The sequence below is a fragment of the Prionailurus bengalensis genome, chromosome B1 (assembly GCF_016509475.1).
Source record: "Prionailurus bengalensis isolate Pbe53 chromosome B1, Fcat_Pben_1.1_paternal_pri, whole genome shotgun sequence".
NCBI classification, from domain to species: domain Eukaryota; kingdom Metazoa; phylum Chordata; class Mammalia; order Carnivora; family Felidae; genus Prionailurus; species Prionailurus bengalensis.
Genome location: NC_057344.1, coordinates 49,900,622 through 49,922,887, shown reverse-complemented (window position 1 = coordinate 49,922,887; position 22,266 = coordinate 49,900,622). Strand labels below are relative to the sequence as shown.

At 42.6% G+C, this 22,266-nt stretch overlaps 1 long non-coding RNA gene across 1 annotated transcript; it reads right to left on the bottom strand.

Moving 5' to 3' along the window:
* Window positions 1-57: 57 nt before the first annotated feature.
* Window positions 58-21,882, bottom strand: LOC122474032. Its single transcript, XR_006294772.1, has 2 exons — window positions 21,739-21,882; window positions 58-201 (listed from the first exon to the last, which is right to left on the bottom strand). It is a non-coding gene; the product is annotated as an uncharacterized LOC122474032 (long non-coding RNA).
* Window positions 21,883-22,266: the final 384 nt, after the last annotated feature.

Sequence of the window (22,266 nt, the reverse complement as noted above, 5' to 3'; positions counted from 1 at the left end):
AGGTACACCCATGGAATTAGTCTGCTTGGGCAGCATAACAAAATACCACAGACTAAGTGGCTTATATAGCAGACAGTTATTTTCTCAAAGTTCTGGAGGCTGGAAGTCCAAGATCAAGGTGTTGGCGTGGTTGGTGTCTGGTGAGACCTCTCTCTTTGGGTTGCCTTTTCTTTGTGTGCTCACATTGCCTTTCCTTGGTACCTGTGGAGAGAAAGAGAGAGAGATTTCCCTGGTGTCTCTTCTAAGGACACAATCCTCTCAGATCAGGACCCCACTCTTATGGCCTAATTTAACCCTAACACTTTTTTGTTGGCCTGATCTCCAAATACTGTTAGTCTAGGGGTTAATACTACAACATATGAATTTGCATGGGGACACAAGCATTCAGTACATGACATCCCCCATAGTGATATGAATTAGATGACAATTGATAAAGATAAATTTATATTGATATTCATTAATTCAAGAGAACTTTATTGAACACCTACCTTGTGCCAGGCGCTCTGCTAGGCTCTGGGTATATAAGTAGGAGAAAAAAACCTTCCTACCTTTAGTGGGTTTATAACTGGGGGTGGGGGGAGGGGAGACAAAGCAGCCATTAAAAGAGAGTGGTAGCTACAAGTTGTGCAGGCTGCGACAGCTCTGGGAAGGGACAAATAAACCGCTCCTTGTGGAGCTGCACAAGTGATGTCCAAGCAGAAACGGAGGATGAGTAGTGTTGAGCAGTAAATGGGAGGTGGGCCAAACAAGGGGAGGCATTCGAGAGAAAGGAATGAGCCATGCAGAGACCCAAGGCAAAACTAGGGTGACCGCCATTCTGGTTTGCACAGCCCTGTAGTGCCTAGTCTTTGTACTGAGGTCCCACATCCAGGAACACCTCAGTCACTGTGCCTTCCTGATCCTTGGCACTGTCAATAGTTCAGTACAGCTGGCACACAGAGGGGGTGCAGTGGCGGCAGGATTGGTGACAGAGAAAGCTGAAAAAGTAGGTGGGAGTCCAAACGGGAACCAAGACGTGCTAAGGAATGAAGACTTCATTTTGAAAGAAGTTGAGCAACCAATAAGTGATCTCCCATAGGAGAGTGACTGGCTCAGATTTGGATGGAGGAAGAGCTCTATCTTCTGGATAATTAGGAAGAGAGACAATTCTGGGGGTGCCTGGGTGGCTCAGCTGGTTAAATGTCTGACTCTTGATTTGGGCTCAGGTCATGATCTCATGATTCATGGGATGGAGCCCTGTGTTGGGCTCTGTGCTGACAGCATGGAGCCTGCTTGGGATTCTCTCTTTCCCCCCTCTGCCCCTACCCTGCTTGCACACGAGTGCTTGTTTCTTTCTCTCTCTCAATATAAAACAAAACATTTTTTTAAAGGGACAATTCTGGAAGTCAGTGAGGAAGCCATTGTGGATTTCCAGGGACAAGACAAGTTTGACTTAAAATAATGCAGGGGGTTGGAGAGAACCCTAGGATTTAGAATATCTTGAGGAGAAGTAACAGAACTTAGAAATGTAGATAAGGGGGTGAGAGACAAGGAGAATTCAAGGATGACTCCCAGATTTCTGGCTTGGGCAGCTGGAAATGGGTTGGAAATACCTTCCCCATACCACCCTACATGAGAATACCAACAAAGCTACTATTCTTCTGCTTCCCATACAGCTCTTGCTGACCTAAAAATTCTGTTATTGCGCCACTGACCCAGAAGTCTCAGCCATAGCCATTAGACTTACAGGAACAGAAGGAGGCTGGGGGCCAGAGGGGGAAGAAGATGGGCGTTTATTACATGCAGTACTTCCTAAATGATTTATGTACTCTAGATTATTTAAATTTCACAAGAATCCTTGGAGGTAAGCAGGCTGTTACCCTCATTTCATAGCATCAGATTGGGGATAAGGTGATGTGCTGCAGGTGGCCACAGCTACAGGCAGCAGAGCTGGGCTTTAAGCCCAGATGTGTTTGACCATAAAGAACTGGGTTTTGTTTTTGTTTTTTTTGTTTTTGTTTTTTTTTTACACGATGCTGCTTCCCTAATGAACATTAGTTTCTACCTGATTGGATATTTTGTCACATCTACTGCCATGCCTAGCTCCATTTTCATTCAGCATTGAAGAAGGATGAAGACCAAGGGGAGGACTCTACCCACTCTAAGAGGCCAGCTGGAGGTTGCTTCTGGGAGCAAGGATTGTGAGAGAACCTTTTAATTCTTTATAACTGGTCCCCATACTTGTTATATGTGCAAGAACCCTAAAGCCAGACGACCTATGTAATTATTTTTGTGAGCATCGGGGCCAAGGGAAGCTATGAGACAGTGTCCCAGTCAACAGCCAGTTTAGGGAAGGAGGAAGTGTCAGGAGATGAAATTCAAGAGATAGGGAGCTAGGGGAAAGACACAAAAGGGAAGAAAGGAACACGGGATGAGTTCCCAGGGCCCCCCTCCAAAAGATAGGTGAGCTTGTCTAAACCTTGCAAAGAGCTCTGGAAACCTAACAGCTAGACCCCTGTGGCCCCTTCATGGAGGCTGCCCTCCCAGCTCAGGGACACCCTGCATCTGGAACCTTAAGAGAATCTCCAGTGCCAGCCACAGCTCCTTCTTAGCCAGCCGGATTTACATTTTGATACAAATTTTGGCTTATCCCCTACGAAGTATTAATCTTTCTGTATCCACATAGCAATCTATCCATTTTGCTTCTAGTCATCTATTGTTATTTCTGCAATATTTTACTCTCCCCACCCCCCACCTGCCTTCTAAATTTTTTGTTAACGTTTATTTTATTTTTGAGAGAGAGACAGAACGCAAGCAGGGGAGGGGCAGAGAGAGAGAGAGGGAGACCCAGAATCCAAAGCAGGCTCCAGGCTCTAAGCTGTCAGCACAGAGCCTGACCACAGCTCAAACCCACAAACTGTGAGATCATGACCTGAGCCTAAGTCAAAAGCTTAACCAGCTGAGCCACCCAGGCGCGCCCCCACCTGCCTTCTAGATTGGGAATTCTTCAGAGGATCCCAGTTTCACTTGCTCTGTATTTCCACATTCTCTTTTATGCAGTAGGCACATGATTGGAGTTTGACTTGTCATTGGAATGTCATCAGAAGGTCTGAAATGTTCATTTCTCAGCGGGCTTCCTTATCCACTGACACTGGCAGAGAAAGGGCACAAGAGGGCGCTCCTTCCTCTCTTATTTCAGTCCAGGGAGCAGCACCTTTTCTGCCCATTTATGTCTCTTGAAAATTCACCATATGTTTTCACTCTCATGTGGATCCTGAGAAACTTAACAGAAACCCATGGAGGAGGGGAAGGAAAAAAAAAAAGAGGTTAGAGTGGGAGAGAGCCAAAGCAAAGAAGACTCTTAAAAACTGAGAACAAACTGAGGGTTGATGGGGGGTGTGAGGGAGGGGAGGGTGGGTGATGGGTATTGAAGAGGGCATTTTTTGGGATGAGCACTGGGTGTTGTGTGAAAACCAATTTGACAATAAATTTCATAAAAAAAAAAGAAAAGAAAATTCAGACATGACTGACATGGGTGAAGACATATTTTTACTCCTATTGGGGAGAGGTTTGGGACAATTTTGAATATTTATACAGACACCCTTAGGGAAATATGTATTCAGCTCAGGTCTTTGATTTCATTTGAATCAAATACCCAAAAAGTCAGAACTTTGAGGAAGAAATATATATTTTAAAAAGTAACCTACCACTTTACACCCATTAGGATGGCTATTGTTGAAAACATCAATAACAAGTGTTGACAAAGAATGTGGAGAAACTGGAACCTTTGTGTATTTGTTGGCAGGGTTGTAAAGTGACAAGTGTTATGGAAAAATTAAACATGGAATTACCTTATGATTCAGCAATTTGGGTATAAACCAAAGCAATTGAGAACAGGGACTCAAAGAGATACTAGTATACCCATGTTCATAGCAGTGTAATTTATAATAGCCAGAAGGTGGACACAGCACAAGGGTCCATTGACAGATGAATGGAGAAACTAAGTGTGATCTATACATACACTGGAATATTATGCAGCCTTAGAAAGGAAGGAAATTCTGACACAGGCTACAACATGGATGAACCTTGAGAACATTATGCTAAATGAGAGAAGCCAGCCTGGCTGGCTCAGTTGTTGGAGTGTGCAACTCAGGCTTGATCTCAGGCTTGTGGCTTTGAGCCCCATGTTGAGTGTGAAGATTACTTAAAAAAAAAAAAAAGAATCTTAAAAAAAAAAAAAGAAGAGGGGTGCCTGGGTGGCTCAATAGGTTAAGCATCTGACTTTGGCTTGGGTCATGATCTCACGGTTTGTGAGTTTGAACCCCGTGTCGGGCTCTGTGCTGACAGCTCAGAGCCTGGACCCTGCTTCGGATTCTGTGTCTCCCCCTCTCTCTGCCGCTCCTAAGCTCATTCTCTGTCTCTCAATAATAAATAAATGTTAAAAAAAAAAAAAAAGAAGCCAGTCACAAAGAAGAATTACTATATGATTCCACTTACATGAAGAACCTAGAGTAGGCAAATTCAAAGAGATGGAAGTAGAATAAAGGTTTCCAGGGTCTGTGGAAGGGGGAAGAATGGGGAGTTAGTGTTTAGTTGGTACAGAGTTTCTGCTTTGGAAAATGGGTGGTGGTGCCAGTCACACAACAATGTGAATGTACTTAGTGCCACTGAATCGTACACTTGAAAATGGTTAAGACTGAAAACAAATGGTTAAAATTGTAAATTTTATGTTATGGGTATTTTATCACAATAAAAAGGAAGAAAGGAGAGAAACACCCAAAATGTACAGTTACCAGTACTAAAATAGAGGCAAGTACTGATGATAGAGAAGCAGCTTATTTAAATTTTTTTAAATGTTTATTTATTTTTGAGAGAGAGAGAGAGAGAGAGCGTGAGTGGAGGAGGGGCAGAGAGAGAGGCACAGAGCCGGATGCAGGGCTTGAACCCAAGAACTATAAGATCATGACCTGAGTTGAAGTCAGATGCTCAACCAACTGAGCCATCCAGGCACCCCAGCGAAACAGATTATTTTATGTGGGGAGAGAGACTAGGAAAAATTATAATCAGGGATAACACTGATCTGGATCTTAAAGGATGTATGTCTTAAAGGTAGGTAAAGCAAGATAAGTTCTTAGGTTCTTCTTTATGCCCTAAATTATAGTTTTTATGCTACACTAGTCTCTCTGACACTCTACATTCTCCCCAAGCTTATTTTTTTTCTTTATTTTGTGTATTTCCATAATTTAGGTTCTCTGGCTCCTGCCCTGATTTTATCAGAATCCAGATTTTTAAAAATAGTATTTGCTAGATTACAATGCCCTTTCTCCTACACGATCAACACATTTGAACCTTTAAACAATCTCATGAGACAAACATGGAAGATACTCCTTTCACCAATATACAGGTGAGGATTACAAGATTCACAGATGTTAATGGACCCGGCCAGGGTGTTCCAGTTAATATAGAGCCAAGGCAGGAACTTCCTTTTCCTGGCGTTGGTTCTAAATACCATGTGGCCTCCCCTATCCTCTGCATCCACCCCGGGGTCAACTATTGCCAGCGGCCCCACTCTGACCTTGGGTTTTCTTCCTGTGGCTTTTCAGTTTAGGAGGGTTCATTCTCTCCTCTCACTGCATTTCTGCCCTTCCTCCTTACATCTCATACCCTCATTACTCTTAAGATCCCAGTTGAGAAATAGCCCAAATTCTTCCTACTTATCCTGAGATTTCTATAGTAGAAATAAATCACCTTGTTAAGCCCTAATTTTGGCAGGATCAAAAAACATATTTATGAGACAGTATTTAAGAGATGTATCTTTTATACCCATGTTCATAGGAGCATTATTTGTGCTAGCCAAAGGTGGAAGTAACCCAGGTGTTCATTGATGGATGAATGGATAAACAAATATGGTCTATCCATACAACAGGATATTATTCAGCCTTAAAAACAAAGGAACTTCTGACACATGGTACAATGTGGGCAAACCTTGAGGACCTAATGCTAAGTGAAATAAGCCAGACACAAAAGGACAAATACTGTGTGATTCCACTCGCATGAGGTACCTAGAATAGACAAACTCATAGAGACAGAAAGTAGAATGGGGGTTGTCAGAGGCACCAAGCGTTTAATGGGTACAGAATTTCAGTTTGGGAAGATGGAAAATTTCTGGAGATGGATGGTACTGATGGCTACACAGAAATGTGAACCTACTGAATTCTACTAAATCTTACACTTAAAGATGGAAGAATAAACAAAGAGAAAGAAAGAGAGAGAGATGTGTCTAAGAGCCCCGTTTCAGATACAGCCTCATCTCTTAAGGCGGTAGAGACTCTCAGAGTTGTGCGTTGCTATGTCTGTAAGGGAGAGGACAGGTTTCTGACAAAATGGCACCCGCGGAAACTAATGTCTCCACCCACCTAGGCTCCTGGTTCCATCCTCTGCGCTGCCTAGGACCATGCCTTCTCAGTTAAACCTTTTTCAGATGTCTTACATTCTTCATCTCACATTTACAACCTGCTTCCAAAATGTCATGATTTGACCCAGACTTGTTCCTCTCCTTCATTTTCACTAAACACTCTCCTGCAGGTGACATGCATCTCTTTCTTCTGTTCTTCAAGATCTACTCCCCTTAAATCAGGAAATCTGGTCTCAGCCTCACCCTCATGGCAATTGCATTCTCATAGTGTCTTAATCTGTTGGGCGGCTCAAACAAAATATAGCCACATAGATTGGGTGGCTTATAAACAACAGAAATTTATTCCTCACAGTTCTAGAGACTGGGAAGTCCAAGATCGAATTGCTGACATGTTTAGTGTCTGCTTCCTGGCTTATAGACCACAGCATCCTCCCTGTGTCCTCACATAGAAGGAGAAAGGGAATTCTCTGGGGTCTCTTTTATAAGGGCACTAATCCCATTAGTGGGGGCTCCACCCTCATGACCTAATCACCTCCCAAAGGCCCCCACCTCCTAAAATCATCATCTTGGGGGTAAGGATTTCAGCGTGAATTTTGGAGTGACACAAACGTTCATACCATAGCATGTAGGTTCCCAGGATACTTCTAATTGCCAAATCAAATGGTCATTTCTCCCATCTTCATCCTACTGGATCTCTCTGTAGCATTTGATCTAGATGAGTATTCTTTTCTTTTTAGAAAGAAAAGTCCCTAGCGTGGTGACTGCTGCCTCCTCATGAGTGCACCATTACACACAAATGGGATCTAAGGTAATCTAGAGAGGCTTCTGCAAGAGCAGAAGAGTTGTCTGTCAGGGTGGCCTGTTCCTGCCTGAGAAGAAGTGCATGTAATTCCTGCACCTGGCGTATTTGTCAAACTGTCTTACTCATTCATGCTCAAAGATCAAAGAACTGATGTACACTCTAGGAAAGGTCCAATTGTAACCCAGTGTGATAGAAATAATCTTTTTTTTTTTTTAAAGTAGGCTCCATGCCTAAGGTGAGGCTCGAACTTATGACCCCGAGATCCATAGTCACATGCTTTACTGACTGAGCCTGCCAGGTTCCCAGAAATAAGCTTATTTTAATAAATATCACCAATAGTTTCAGCATTCTCATGATTGGTGATCTCAACCCCAATACACATGAAGGAGATGACTCTCCTATTAGTAATTAGTAATAGTACTAGTAGGTCTCTGTGGTGATGATTCTGGGGGAACGCATAAATATCAGGGTGGGTAATGTGATATCCAACTCAAGATATTTATCCTTTGTTAATATTGTTGAAACACTGAATAGCTGATTCATCATGAGCCCCCATCCACCTGGTAATCAGTGTATTTAGCAAAGATACCATCGTTTGTACTCAATAACAAAGCTGTTTCTTTTCCAGACCCCTTAAAAGATTCTAAAGGTAAGATAGGATCCCTGCATTCCAGGAAACTAACAATGTGACAGGAAGACGTGCCTGATAGACAAGAAAGTACTGGAGAACCTCTGCATTTTAAAGATGTTAAGCATAGTTGTAGTTCAAAGAACAAAGTCAGTGTGGGCAGGAGTGATAGAAAAGCAGTTGTGAAGGTAACCCAAGCTCTGGAGGAAGGGTGGGCCTTGGATAGGCAGAAAGGAGGAGGCAACTGTAGGAGCCAGAAGAGTAGGAAAGGGTTTGCTACTGGGAGAGGAGTCAAAGCTTGACCTGTGTCCCATGAGGGCAGAGCAGGAAGGGCAGGTGGAGAAGGCAGGGCCAAGGGCAGGCAACACCTGAACAAGATGTAGTGAGGAGCATTGTGGGCTGTTGAAGAGAGAAATAATCTGATGAAACCATTTCCAGAAGATTAGTGAGAAACAGGATAGATTTGAGAGGTAAAAGACGAGGGTAAAACCATGCAGCAAAAACCATGCGTTGACGATGCAGCAAAATTCAGGATAAGATAAAGAAGGGCTGGATTAGGGAGAGTGGCCCTAATGATGAAAATAAATCGATGGGTTAAAATGATAGGATTTTCTCAGTATCCACAAATCAATCAACATGATACACCACATTAACAAAATGAAGGAGAAAAATCATACGATCATGTCAGTAGATGAAGAAAAAGCATTTAACAGAATTCAATCCATTCATGATAAAAACTAGGTATAGAGGGGAAATACCTTGTCATAATAAAGACCATATATGACAAGCCCACAGATAACATCACACTCAATGGTGAAAAGCTGAAAACTTTTCCTCTGAGATCAGAGAAAAGACGAGGATGCCCGACTCTTGCCACTTTTATTCAACATAGTATTGGAAGTCCTAACCAGAGCAACGAGGCAAGAAAAAGAAATGAATAAAAGAAAAAGAAATAAAAGTCAGAAAGGAAAAAGTAAAACTGTCTCTATTTGCAAATGACATGATATTATGTGTAGAAAACCCTAAAGATTGTCCAAAAAACAATTAGATATAATAAATGAATTCAGTAAAGCTGAGACATACAAAATCAATGTACAAAAATCTGTTGTTTTGGGGCACCTGGGTGGCTCAGTTGGTTAAGCATCTGACTTTGGCTTAGGCCATGATCTCACATTTCGTGGGTTCAAGCCCTGCGCCAGGCTCTTTGCTGACAACTCAGAACCTGGAGCCTGCTTCGGATTCTGTGTCTTCCTCTCTCTCTCTGCCCTTCCCCCGCTCTCTCTCTTTCTTTCTATCTCTCAAAAACAATGACTATACCTTTAAAAAATTAGAAAAAATCTGTTGTTTCTATATACTCATAAACTATCAAAAAGAGAAATTAAGAAATTACATCAAAAAGAATAAAATACCTAAGAATAAGGAGGTGAAAAATCTGTACACTGAAAACTGTAAGACAATGATGAAAAAAATTAAAGGAGATACAAATAAATGGGAATAGATTCTGTACTCATGGATAGGAAGAATAGTGTTAAAATGCTCATATGACCCAAAGCAATCTGCAGATTCAATGCAATCCCTATCAAAATTCCAATAGTACTTTTCATAGAAAAAGGACAAGCAATCCTAAAATCTCTATAGAATAACTCAAGACCCCAAATACCTGAAGCAATCCTGAGAAAGAATAAAGATGGGGGCATAGTGCAGTCTGATTTCAAACTACATTACAAAGCTAGAGCAATCAAAACAGTATTGTATTGGCATAAAAACAAACCCAGAGATGAATGATACAGACTAGAATCCCAAAATAAACCCATACATATGTGGTAAATTAATTTACAACAGAGGAGCCAAGAATATACCAAGGAAAAAGGACAGTCTCTTCAATAAATGGTGTTGGGAAAACTGGACAGCCAAATATGCAAAAAAATGAAACTGGACCCTTATCTCACACCATACACAAAAATCACCTTAAAATGAATTAGAGACTTGAATGTGAGACCTGAAACCATAAAACCCCTAAAAGAAAACATAGGGGTCCTTGGACATTGGTCTTGGGAATGATGTTTTAGATTTGACACCAAAAACAAAGGTAACAAAAGCAAAAATAAACAAGTAGACTACATCAAACTAAAAAGTTCTGCTCAGCAAAGGAAACTATGAACAAAATGAAAAAGTAACCTACAGAATGGAGAAAAGATTTGCATATCATTTATCTGATAAGGGGTTAATATCCAAAATGTATAAAGAATTCATACAACTCAAAAGCAAAAAAAAAAAAAAAACCCAAATAATCTGATTTTTTTTTAAATTTTTTTTCAACATTTATTTATTTTTGGGACAGAGAGAGACAGAGCATGAACGAGGGGGGGGGGGGGCAGAGAGAGAGGGAGACACAGAATCGGAAACAGGCTCCAGGCTCCGAGCCATCAGCCCAGAGCCTGACGCGGGGCTCGAACTCCCGGACCGCGAGATCGTGACCTGGCTGAAGTCGGACGCTTAACCGACTGCACCACCCAGGCGCCCCAAATAATCTGATTTTAAAATGGACAGAAGAAATGAAGAAACACCTTTCCAAAGAAGACATACAAATGACCAATAAGTCCATGAAAAGGTAGTCAACATCAGTAATCATCAGGCAAATGCAAATCAAAACCACAATGAGATATCACCTCACACCTGGTAGAATAGCTAAAATAAAAAACACAAGCAATAACAAATATTGGCAATATGTGGGAAAAGGGACCCTCGTGCACTGTTGGTGGGAGTGCAAACTGGTGCAGCCACTAAGGAAAACAATATGGAGGTTCCTCAGAAAATTTAAAATAGAACTACCTTATGATCCAGGAATCACACATCTGGGTATTTATCCAAAGAAAATGAAAAAGGATATCAAAGGGGCCTCTGCACTCCCATAATTGCAGCATTATTCACGATAGCCAAGATATGGATACAAACTAAGTGTCCATCAACAGGTGAATGGCTAAAGAAGATACTATTGAGCCATAAGAAAGAAGGACATCCTGACATTTGTGACCACATGGATGGAACTTGAAGGCATTATGCTAAGTGAAATAAGGAAAACATAGACAAACACTGCATGGTATCACTGCATGGTATCACTTTATAGAAAAGAAAGAAAGAAAAAAGAAAGAAAGAAAGAAAGAAAGAAAGAAAGAAAGAAAGAAAGAAAGAAAGAGAAAGAAAGAAAGAAGAAAGAAAGAAAGAAAAGGTGCAAATTTTAGCTGTGAGATGAAAAAGGTCTGAGAATCTAATATAAAACATTGTGATTATAGGGGTGTCTGGGTGGCTCCTTTTGTTAAATGTCCAACTCTTGATTTCCGCTTAGGTCATATCTCACGGTCATGAGATGGAGTCCCATATCTGGCTTTGCGCTGGGCATGGTGCCTGCTTGAGAATATTTCTTTCCCTCTGACCCTCTCCCCAACTCATGCCTCTCTCTCTCTCAAAACAAGAAATATTGTGATTATAGTTGATAACACTGTATTGTATAATTGAAATTTGGTAAGAATATAACTTAAAATGTTCTCACAAAAACAAAAAAACTGCATTTTATTTTGTATTTTCTTAAATGATCATTTATTTCGAGAGAGAAACAGAGACAGAGACAGAGACAGAGACAGAGACAGAGAGGAAGGGGCAGAGAGAGAGGGAGAGAGGGAATCCCAAGCAGTCTCCATGCTGAGAGCAGAGCCCCACACAGGGCTTGATCTCAAGAACTATGAGATCATGCCCTGAGCCTAAATCAAGAGTTGGATGCTTAACTGACTGAGCCACCCAGATGCCCCCAAAACTCTGCATTTTAGAAAGATTTCCAGGTGTTTCTTATGCCCTCTGATGTTTGAGAAACTGCTGCATACCATTGTGTTCTTTCTCATGCGTTTTCCATGTAACATAGTGAGTTAGAAGGAGAGATAATCATGATTTTAGAAGTTTCACCAAGTGGAGAGTTGATTTGGTCCTTTAAGGATGTATGGGGTTTGTTTGGACAGGCGTGAGCCAGGACAGAGTTCCAGGGAGATGGAATGGTTTGTGCAAAGCAAAAGGGAAAAAAAAAAGCAAAAGCGAACAGAGATTAAACAACTTTGTCTGAAGTCAAGAATTCATGAAGGGGGAGTAGTAGCGATAAGGTTGGAAAAACCCTGAATAATAGGTCAAGGTATTTATTTGGGAGTGCAGTTTTTTCTCAAACTTATTTATGATGAAATTTTAATACATTTCACTTTATCATAAAAAAGCAAATTTTAAGGAAGACAATGACCATACAATTGACATGCATCATAAAAATCTCAGCTACCAAACATGCGCCCATGAGAAAACCAAGCTGTTGAAGTAAACATGATCTGTTGTTGCCAAATATGTGTTATTAATTTGCTGCTTTTTCATTCAGTTTGTCATCTGCTTATGATAACAAATAAAAGTTGGGATCCTTACTACTATGGGAAAAAAATACATAGAGGAAAAAAAAACTTACAAGTCGAGGACATTCTATTCATTAAATTTTATTTTCTCTATGAATAGGACAAGGTCATGGTTATTTGATATGATGGCAGACCACCTTGGTGCAACTCAAAGAACATCAGTCTTCCTAGGGAATATGGATTAAGCCCCACTGTGCACCGTGGGAAGCAAGGGCCCTAAAGGATAAATGTGTGCTTTTAGGCAGATTACTCTGGTAACTGTATACAGGATGGGTTGTTAAAGAGAGCGACCAAAGACAGGAAGAACAGTTAGAAAATTATAGCAGTAAGCAGCAGTAATCCAGGCTTGAGATGGAGAGATAGGACTTTATGTTTATATGGTACTTTGTTATACAAATTCTCTTCACAAACGCTCCTTAAAACAATCATGTGCGGTAGGAAGTATCATTAAAAAAAAAAAAAAAAACAAGCTGGAAGTTTAATTTGAAAGGTGTCTATGTGAGACAGATTTAAAAAAAATAATTGACAGGACTTAGTAGTCAAGTGGTGAGAAAGGAGTTGGGGTGAGGGGTGGTGGAGGAAGAGGGAGAAATCAAAGATGATCCCAAAGTTTTTGAACTTGGGAAGTGGGAGAGGCCTAGAGGAAAAGCTAATTTGGAGGGGGGTAAATTTTCTTTTTTCTTTTTCTTTTGAAATAATTTCAAACTTAAAAAAATATATATGTATTTATTTAAGTAATCTCTACACCCCGACGTGAGGCTTGAACCCATGACCCTGAGATCAAGAGTCACATGCTCCTCTGACTGAGCCACCCAGGTGCCTCAAAATAATTTCAAACTTTGAGAAAAGTTATACTAAAGGAATAGTACAAAATAAGTCTTCTATTCCCTTTGCTCAGAGACCCATTCAGCTTTTACCTGTCATCTTAATACCATTCTTTGTAGCAAAAGGATCCAACACGGGATCATGCATTGCACCCAACTGTGGTGTCTTTCAAATCTGCATCCTAGAGGAAAATTCCTCAACTTTCCTTTACTTTCATGGCCTTGGCTTTTTTTTTTTTTTAAATATTACAGGCCATTTTGTAGGCTGTCCCTCAGTTTGGGTTTGTCCAGTGTTTCCTCATGATTAGACCAGGTTATGCACCTTTGGCTGGAATACCACAGAAATGGCTGTGTGCTCATTGCATCTTCAGACGGCACACGGTACCGATTTATCTAGTACTTGTGATGTAACTGTCATGATGCAAGATGGTACCTGACAGTTTTTTTCTATGGCAAACTTACTCCCCACTTCCCTTTTTGATTACTAAAATATTTTGTGAGGAGATAATTTGAAAGGTGGTGGCAAGGCTTGGCTTTGTGGCATTGTACCGGGTCCTGCACTTAGAAGGGACCCAGGCTTGGTTTATTTGTTGCTCAGTTCCCACAAAGAAGGAAGGAAAGAAGGAAAGAAAGAAGGAAGGAAAGAAGGAAGGAAAGGCCGAAGAAGCATATATTCAATTTCTGACTTGTTACATTGGAGTTGCCAGGACACCTAAGAGAAAAGCAAGATGAAGACTTGGGAGGGAAATCTGGGCTGGAGATAATGACTGGAGCTTTACATGCACACAGGTGGGGACTAAAATGGGGAGGACAGTCTCTCCAAGGGAATTAGAGAGAAAATGAGGAACAGAGGACCTAACCTTTGGGAACACACACAGATGCAGAACAGGAGAATGGGAAGCCAGCAGAGGAGTTGGAGAAATGCATCAGAGAGGGAGGGAAACTCAATAGTGCCCTGTGACAGAAACCAAAGGAAAAGGGGGTTTTATAAGGAAAAGAGTAGTCAGCCATGTCAATGCTGTGAAGAAGTTTAAGGAGGTAGCTGACCAAGGGAAAAGATCCCCAGTTCTAGTAACTAGCCACAATGAAGAGATTGTTTTTTCTTTTAACAACAAAGGTTTGTGGGTGCGGGTTAGAGCACAGGCTTGAGAATAGAAAAGGTGCTGGTAGGGCCAGCTTCCTGGGTATACCACCTGTGGAGACACACAGGGTCCTGTACTTAACAATAGTCCCTGGCTGGGGCACCTGTGTGACTCAGTCGGTTAGGCTTGGAACTCTTGGTTTCAGCTCAGGTCATAATCTCAAGATTGGGGCGTTCCAGGCCCGCATGGGGCTCTGTGCTGACAGCCCGGAGGGAGCCTGGAGCCTGCTTCTGATTCTGTGTCTCCCTCTCTGTCTGCCCCTCCCCAAATCCTGCTGTCTCTCTCAAAAATAAACAAACATTAATTTTTATGTAATGTAATGTAATGTAATGTAATGTAATGTAATGTAATGTAATGTAATGTAATGTATGTATAGTTTCTGCCTTGGTTTAGTGCTCTTGAAGTTCTCAACATTTTGGCAAGAGGTCCAGCGTTTTCATTTGGCCCTAGACCCTGCAAATTATGTAGCTGGTTCTGGGGTGAGGGGGCAAGTGTAAACTCTCTTTTTCTTTGGGAATGTTTGTTGATGGCAGTGAGAGGGCACTATCTTGTGTCCCGATGGCAAAGTAGAGGTAAAATTTCATTTCGCCTTGGGCACGTGTGTTGGCAGAGGGTAGTGGATGGTAACGAGTTTACCAAAGCTGGTGAGGTAAGGCGGATTTACAGAAGAGAAAGACAGGTTCAAGGCCTTTGGTGCGGCAGACTTAACCTTGGGAAGAACTGCGGCAGAACTGGAGGAAACTGGTCGAAAGACAGCCCAGGCGAAGAAGGACGCCAAGCGCCAACGCCAGCCCTCAGCCTCCCCGGGCTAGCCCACACCGACGCTAACGCGCGCGCACCGCTAGGGACGCGATTCCGATCCGCCAGCCGAGCACGACTGCGGGACAAAGGGGCCCAAAGAGCCAGAAGGCCGAGCGTCCGGGCTGCGGGCCGGGTCCCGACCTCCTCCGCGTCCCTCCCTGCGTGCCCCCCGCGGGGCTGGGCCCGGAGGGAGCAAGCCGCGCGCCCCGGGGGTGGCGCCGGGAGGCCTCCGTGGGCCCGGGCACGTCCGCGCCGCCGCCCTCCCGGCCTCGCGCGCCCTGAGGCTGAGCTGGCGGGGAGGGGCCTCGCTCTCCCTCCCGGGCTCGGGCGCTTCCGCCCGCCGCGGCCAGGGTTAGGCGCTGGGCCCGGGGAGAGGATGGGGCGGGGGACGCGTGTGGTCTCCGCTCCTGGGCCGGGCCCGGCGGCGCGCGGGGTGGAGGGCCGACGAGCCCCCACGCAGCCTCTCCAGGATTCGCCGCGCGCTGCAACGCGGCGTCCGGTGCCCCGCTCCTCGGAGGACGGAGGACACGGAACCGCTCTGGCCGCACAGCCCCATCTGCACTCGCGGTGGGGGAAGGGACGCGCAGAAACCCGCCCGAGCCAGACACCGCCGTCCCCGGAGGGCCCCGCGTAACCTTCAAAACTTTTCAGAGGGGCTTCCCAGGAAATAAACCTGATTCAAAGAATTGGGAAGGAAACTGAGGAGATTTGAGTTCGGTTTCAGCCTCTGTCTGCCACCAAGTAATCAAAGTAGTATGTGCTTACTGTATAAACTGTGGCAAATACAGAAAAGTGTAAACAATTAGACCAAAGAAAATCACCCACAATTCCACTACCCGCAAGCAAACACTTTACATATTGGGACAATCCTTCGCATGTTGGTACACACACGCACACACACAATTGCTAATTCTGTGCAAATTATCTTACTTTTGTGTTTAAACATTTCTTGCGCACGTCATTTTTTAATGGTTCTATACTAACATTGTATAGCTATTCCAAAATGTAACCATTTTCATTCTTTAAAGGTCCAAAAGATAACATATTTGTAAAATTCTTGATTCTTCATATTCAATTGTTCTCCATAATGTGTGTCTTAAAATTTCCAGTCTCTCTGAGTGAATGGCCAGTCTTACTATACCTATGAATAGTGATCAGAGAAAGACACCAGGCCTTGAATGGGTATCCCCATCTCTCCTAGGCACCAAGCCTCTAACCTACCTTCCTCCTCTCATGAAAAATGTAAAGAAAAATTCAGAGCCTTTTGGATTCAGACATTCAAACTATTGGGGACTTTGGCCAGTTCTTGCTTTTCAGTCTCCCCATCATTTTCTATTCCCCTAAAGCTTAAAAACAATACCACCCAATCAATATCTTAAAGATGGCAAAGGAATCAGTCGGAAATCTCTCTTCTAGAACCCTGGCCTTCCCTACCTCCAGGTGAGGCTCCTTCAATATTTTCCTCAGGAGCTTCAGCCTGCTTATAGATGCAGTGGCTCCCGGGGTGGGGGGTGTCAACAAGAAGTCAGAGCTTAGGTATTAAATAATTATTCCTACTAAGAATCCCAGGGAAGGGGGGGCCTGCGTGGCTCAGTCCGTTGGGTGTCTGACTCTTGAGTTCAGCTCAGGTCATGATCTCACAGTTTGTGAGATTGAGCCTGGTGCTCACAGCACAGAGCCTGCTGGGGTTTCTCTCTCTCTCCCTCTCTCTCTGCCCATCCCCCACTCGTGCATGCATGCATGCTCTCTCTCTCTCTCTCTCTTTCTGTCAGAATAAATAAATAAACATTAAAAAAAAGAAAGAATCCCCTGGAGAAACAACCTAAGTGTCAATTAGTGGAGAAAGAAGATGTGGTGTATTTGTAAACACACACACACACACACACACACACACACACACTCCATGGAATATTATTCAGTCATGAGAAAGAAGGAAATCCTGCCATTTGCAACACTGGATGAACCTTGAGGACATTAAACTAAGTTAAGGTAAGTCAGACAGAGAAAGACAAATATCATATGGTACCACTTACATATGGAATCTAAAAAAAGCCAAACTCATAAAAAGAGAGAGTAAAATGGCAGTTACCAAGGGCTGGGGAAGTAGGGTAGTAGAAGAAATGTTGTTTAAGAGTACAAACTGGGGTGCTTGGGTGGCTCAGTCAATTAAGTGTCTGACTTTGGCTCAAGTCATGATCTCACAGTTCATAAGTTTGAACCCCACTTTGGGCTCCATGCTAATGATGCACAGTCTGCTTGGGATTCTCTGTCTCTCTCCCTCTCTTTGCCCCTTCCCCTGCTCATGCTCTCTTTCCCAAAATAAATAAACTTTTAAAAAAAGTACAAACTAGTAGATAAATAAATCCTGGAGATCTAATGCTCAGTATAGTAATTATAGACAATAATACTGTATTAGAGACATCGAACTTGCTAGGATAGTAAATATTAATTATTCCTACCACAAAAAACAAATGATCATTTGGTGACATGATAGAGGTGCTAGCTAACGCTACAATAGTAATCATATTGTAATCTATAGGTGTATCAAATCAACATCTACACTTTAAACTTCCACAATATATATTTCAATACAAAAAAGGTCCCATATAACTTGGACCTTCCAGAATAAAATAAATTGGAGGGTAAAGAAGCAACATTCTGCATACAAATGACCTCACTCAGGCTTATCTCACAAAAAATTAAAATTAAAATTAAAAATTAAAATTAAAAATTTAAATGGACAAATGCTATAATAAAGGTAAACACAAAATGCCATGGGGGGAGGGGGAAGAACCCTCTGGAAAACTCTCCCCACTCAGGACACTTTGGCAAGTCATGGTCCTGGAAGATTTATTCTCCGAATCAGTGGCTGAAGGGACTGTGCAGCTTTCTGGAGCTTCGGCATTGCATTATAAGAATGAATAATAATAGCTATTCTATTGAGCCCTAGCTTGCTCTGAGTGTTATAACAGGTCACAGCCACCCCGTGAGGAAGGTAGTATTATGACCCTCATTTTATAGATGAGGAAACTGGAGCTCAGAGTGGCTTTCTGATTCCTTGATACTCTGTAACTTACAGCACGTTGCTTTCTTTCTCTTCTCCCACTTTGCACCTGCAGAGAGTGTGACCTGAATAGGACATACACTTCCCACGTATTTTACACCCTTGTGTGCTATACCTACTCAATCACAGCATAGCACTGATGGGATCAAAACATAGCAGCAGCAACCACTTTTCATGTTTACTTCTATTTGGCTGCAAATTTTTCATCATGTGGTTTTACCATATTCTATCTGTTGAGCTGGCCTGCTTCCCCAGCCCCATAAATTCAGCTTGCTCCTGCTGCTGCACCCAGAGCCTCTTGTTTTGCCCTTATCTTTGAAACTTTTTTTGTAATGTTTATTTATTTTTGAGAGAGAGAGAGCGCAGCAGGGGAGGGGCAGAGGGAGAGAGAGACACAGATTCTGAAGCAGGCTCCAGGCTCTGTGTGAGCTGTCAACACAGAGCACGACATGGGGCTTGAACCCACGAACCACGAGATCATGACCTGAGCTGAGATCGAGAGTCAGATGCTTAACCGACTGAGGCACCCAGGTGCCCCTTTGCCCTTATCTTGGAAGTCGGTAATATTCATGTGTTTGCCTGGCATCTCCCATCTGGGTCACTGGCCTTGTGATAATTTTGAAGACTGCTTTACCAACTATTCTTTCCAGGGTGGGTTTGCTGTTTACTTCTCCTTTCAGGTTTCCTTAAGACTATTAACTATTCTCTCAGTATCGCTAGATCACAAAATGATTGCATTTTCAATCTAGAAGAGACTCTATCCATTCATTGCCTAGCTATCATTTTACAGAAGAGGTGCTCAGATTACAGACGTCCAGTGCTCTTTCCTTCAGTCTCTGGTCCCTGGCTGTTTCCTTGGCTGCAGGAGCTAGCCTCACAAATAAGAGCAGGTATCCCACCAATGCCCTTAGAAAGAGCAGAGGCCTCTGTCTCTTGGCTCCTTAGGATGGTTGCTTAGCCAATCCTGAATTAGTGAGCAATGTGGATTTTTCCTGTGTTAACTCCACAAGACATCCTGATAAACTGTCTTTTTTTATTGGTCTGCCTCAGCTAAGCATCTGACCCTCAGTAGTGTAAAAGGGAGAACAGGTATAAAGGAAAACCTTTCAAAAATCCTGCTAGGTCATGCAGAAGAAATAATCCTCCCTCCTCCTGGCCCAACACTTAAAGTTTCCTTAAAGCTGGACAGAGAGCTTTATTTTGTTTTTCAAATGATTTAAAATTTATTTTATTTTTTTATTTTTATTTTATCTTAAATTTTTTTTAAGTTTACTTATTTTTGAGAGAGAGAGAGAGTGAGAACAAGGGGGGCGGGGGCAGAGAGAGACACACACAGAATCCGAAGCAGGCTCCAGGCTCTGAGCTGTCAGCACAGAGCCCAATGCGGGGCTCGAACTCATGGGCCACGAGATCATGACCTGAGCCGAAGTAGGATGCTTAACTGAATGAGCCATCCAGGCGCCCCTAAAATTTATTTTATAACATTACCGCAAACATATAGCACATTCACACCTTTCTAATTCATTGTCATATTTTTAAAATATTATTCTTTGTGTTGTATTTTTATGTAATTTATATATTATTTTAATTTTGCAATTTGCTTTCCTCCCTCTTTGTACATATACAGAGAGACGCAGATATCAAAAGTGATGAATTTTCCCAAACTGAACACAGTTATTTGCATTCAGATCAAAAAACATTTCCATCATCCCAGAGCCCCCCAGTACAGAGCTTTTGGTTGTTCTTTGCTCTCTCCTTTCGGAAATTTGCCTCATGTGAGAATAGATTTTCATTTGATTTAAAGATGGCACATTTCCCATCTTCCTAACCTGCCGAATGTATACAATAAAAGAAACACTTCTTTCCTTCCCACCCTTATGAGACCAACTTAAAATTAAGTTAATTAAAAACTTTGGCATCTTAGGAGAAAGTTGAAGGTGGATTCATAGATTCATACATGGTTAAGGCTTCGAGAGACTTTGGAAAGAGGAGGCTATGGTTAAGATGTTGTCTTAGAGCCCAGGCCTCTTCACCCATATCTTTCCTTGCTTTGTTGATATTTTGTAAATAGCCACAACAGAGAGTGGAGAGAACTCTCAGGAAGAGAGACTTCAGGAAGATTTTCTGTGGAGAACTGAATAGTAACACTGGCAGATTGTGGAGGGTAAAGGTGGTTCCCCCTCTTCTGCCAGAGAGAACTCTGATGCCTTCTGGTTACTTCCTGGAATAGTCTCTAACTATTCCTTAATGGTCCTTAATGGATGATACTCAAATTGTGAACAGAGGCACCCCCTAGGGACAGAGAAAATTCACAGGGGTGCCTTGGAATATTTTACGTTTTTGAAGGAAAGATGGTGATACCTGACATCTGTCGCAAACTGTATAAACTGTTACTTAAAGGAAATCCACAGTTTCAACATTAGATTGCATGACATTTCTTTTGACAACATCCTACCTTTATAGAGTTGGGTTTTGAGTGGATGCTGTGTTCCAAAGAAAATTGATGGGGAAAAGGAACTGAGGGTGGTTATATGCAATCTGATTCCAAGGTTTGAGTTGTACAGTTCTTCACAGGTGCACAAATTTCATTACAAAGTAATTATAGTCGGGGTGCCTGGGTGGCTCAGTCGGTTAAGCGACCGACTTCGGCTCAGGTCATGATCTCATGGTTCCTGAGTTCAAGCCCCGAGTCATGCTCTGTGCTCTGTGCTGATAGCCCGGTGCCTGGAGCCTGCTGCAGATTCTGTGTCTCTCTTTCTCTGTGCTCCTCCCCCACTAGCCCTCTGTCTCTCTCTCTCAAAAAATAAACATTTAAAAAAATTAATAAAATCACCTTAAAAAAGAAATTGATATTTAAAAATAAAATATAAACATCTAGTTCTTTCCATTTATGTGTATTATTTTTGGAAACAACCACTAAATTGTTTGGATCTAACTGCTTAACAAATGGACCCATTAGGTGTTGCCTTTGGCCTAGGGTCTCTGTGAACCTTTGCCTTAGGCATAGGCTGGGTGAGATCAGCTTTTTTAGTAGTGTGTGTCAATTGGATGTTCAGCTGGTAGAGGCAGAGTCTAGGTGATTTTATTCAGATGAGGAAACTGAGTCTCAGAAAGTAAATTGACATAGATCATCCAGGTAGGGCAGAGCCAGGTTTTAAGGGCCTGAGGCCATACAATTGTTGGAGCTTTGCACTTGCCCTCTTTAAGTACCACAATGCACAATTAGTTTCAAATTTGGGTAGAGGGCTTGCCAGGGGCCTATTCATGTAAGGGGTTCCTGATGCTTAAGGTTCATTGGCTTCACAGAAAGTCCACTTGGCCGCCAGCTGGTAAGTGGTGGAAATGGAATTCAAACCCAGCTTTACCTGCCTCTAAAGACACAAAATACGAATTTTCTTTCCCTAAGATAAGCATAGAAAACCAGGGATGTGAAAATACTGCTAGAAATGTAAGCCTAGCTGGGTTATCTCCACACTTGACACCCACCCCCGTCCCCAAGAAGGGACCTGAGAGTAGGAACATAATTCCTGTATCCTCTCACTGGAAATTTGTGACAGGGGACTGGAGAGAGCTTTGGTGTCAAAGCTGAGTTTGAATTCTGGCCCCATGGCTTCCTAGCTCTGAGATCTGGGAAAGTTACTTACCATCTCTGGGTGTTACTGGAGCAGCAGGACCCACACCCCACCAGACTGGGAGGATTAAATAAGCTATCACGGATGAAAGTGCCTGGTCTTACAGCAGGCACACAAACTCTGTTAATCTCCCACTCCTTCCTCTGCTCCCACACAGATATGTGTATTTGGAGACTAAATAAATACACACAAGCTAGTTGGTAGAGTTTCCTTCATGTGTGGGTAAATTAAGTAAATGCACATATATGGCAAGCAACTGTCTACAAAAGATGCAAATCAGACCAAGTTGGCAGATGCTTGCCTGTTGTCTTGGTTCAGTGCCTAGCTCAGGGCCTACTTTCAGGGGTTCCCCATTATCCACAGACTAAGGTCAAAACTCCTTACGCTGGTATCTGAAATTTTCCTAAATCTGGCCTCACCTTAACCTACCATTTTCTCCCACTGTGATCCAACCCAAACCTCTCTTCTAACCCAACTGGTTTCCTCAACCTTTAAATATCCAGCATGGCCTCAGTGGAAAGCCACTTCCCCCACCAGGAA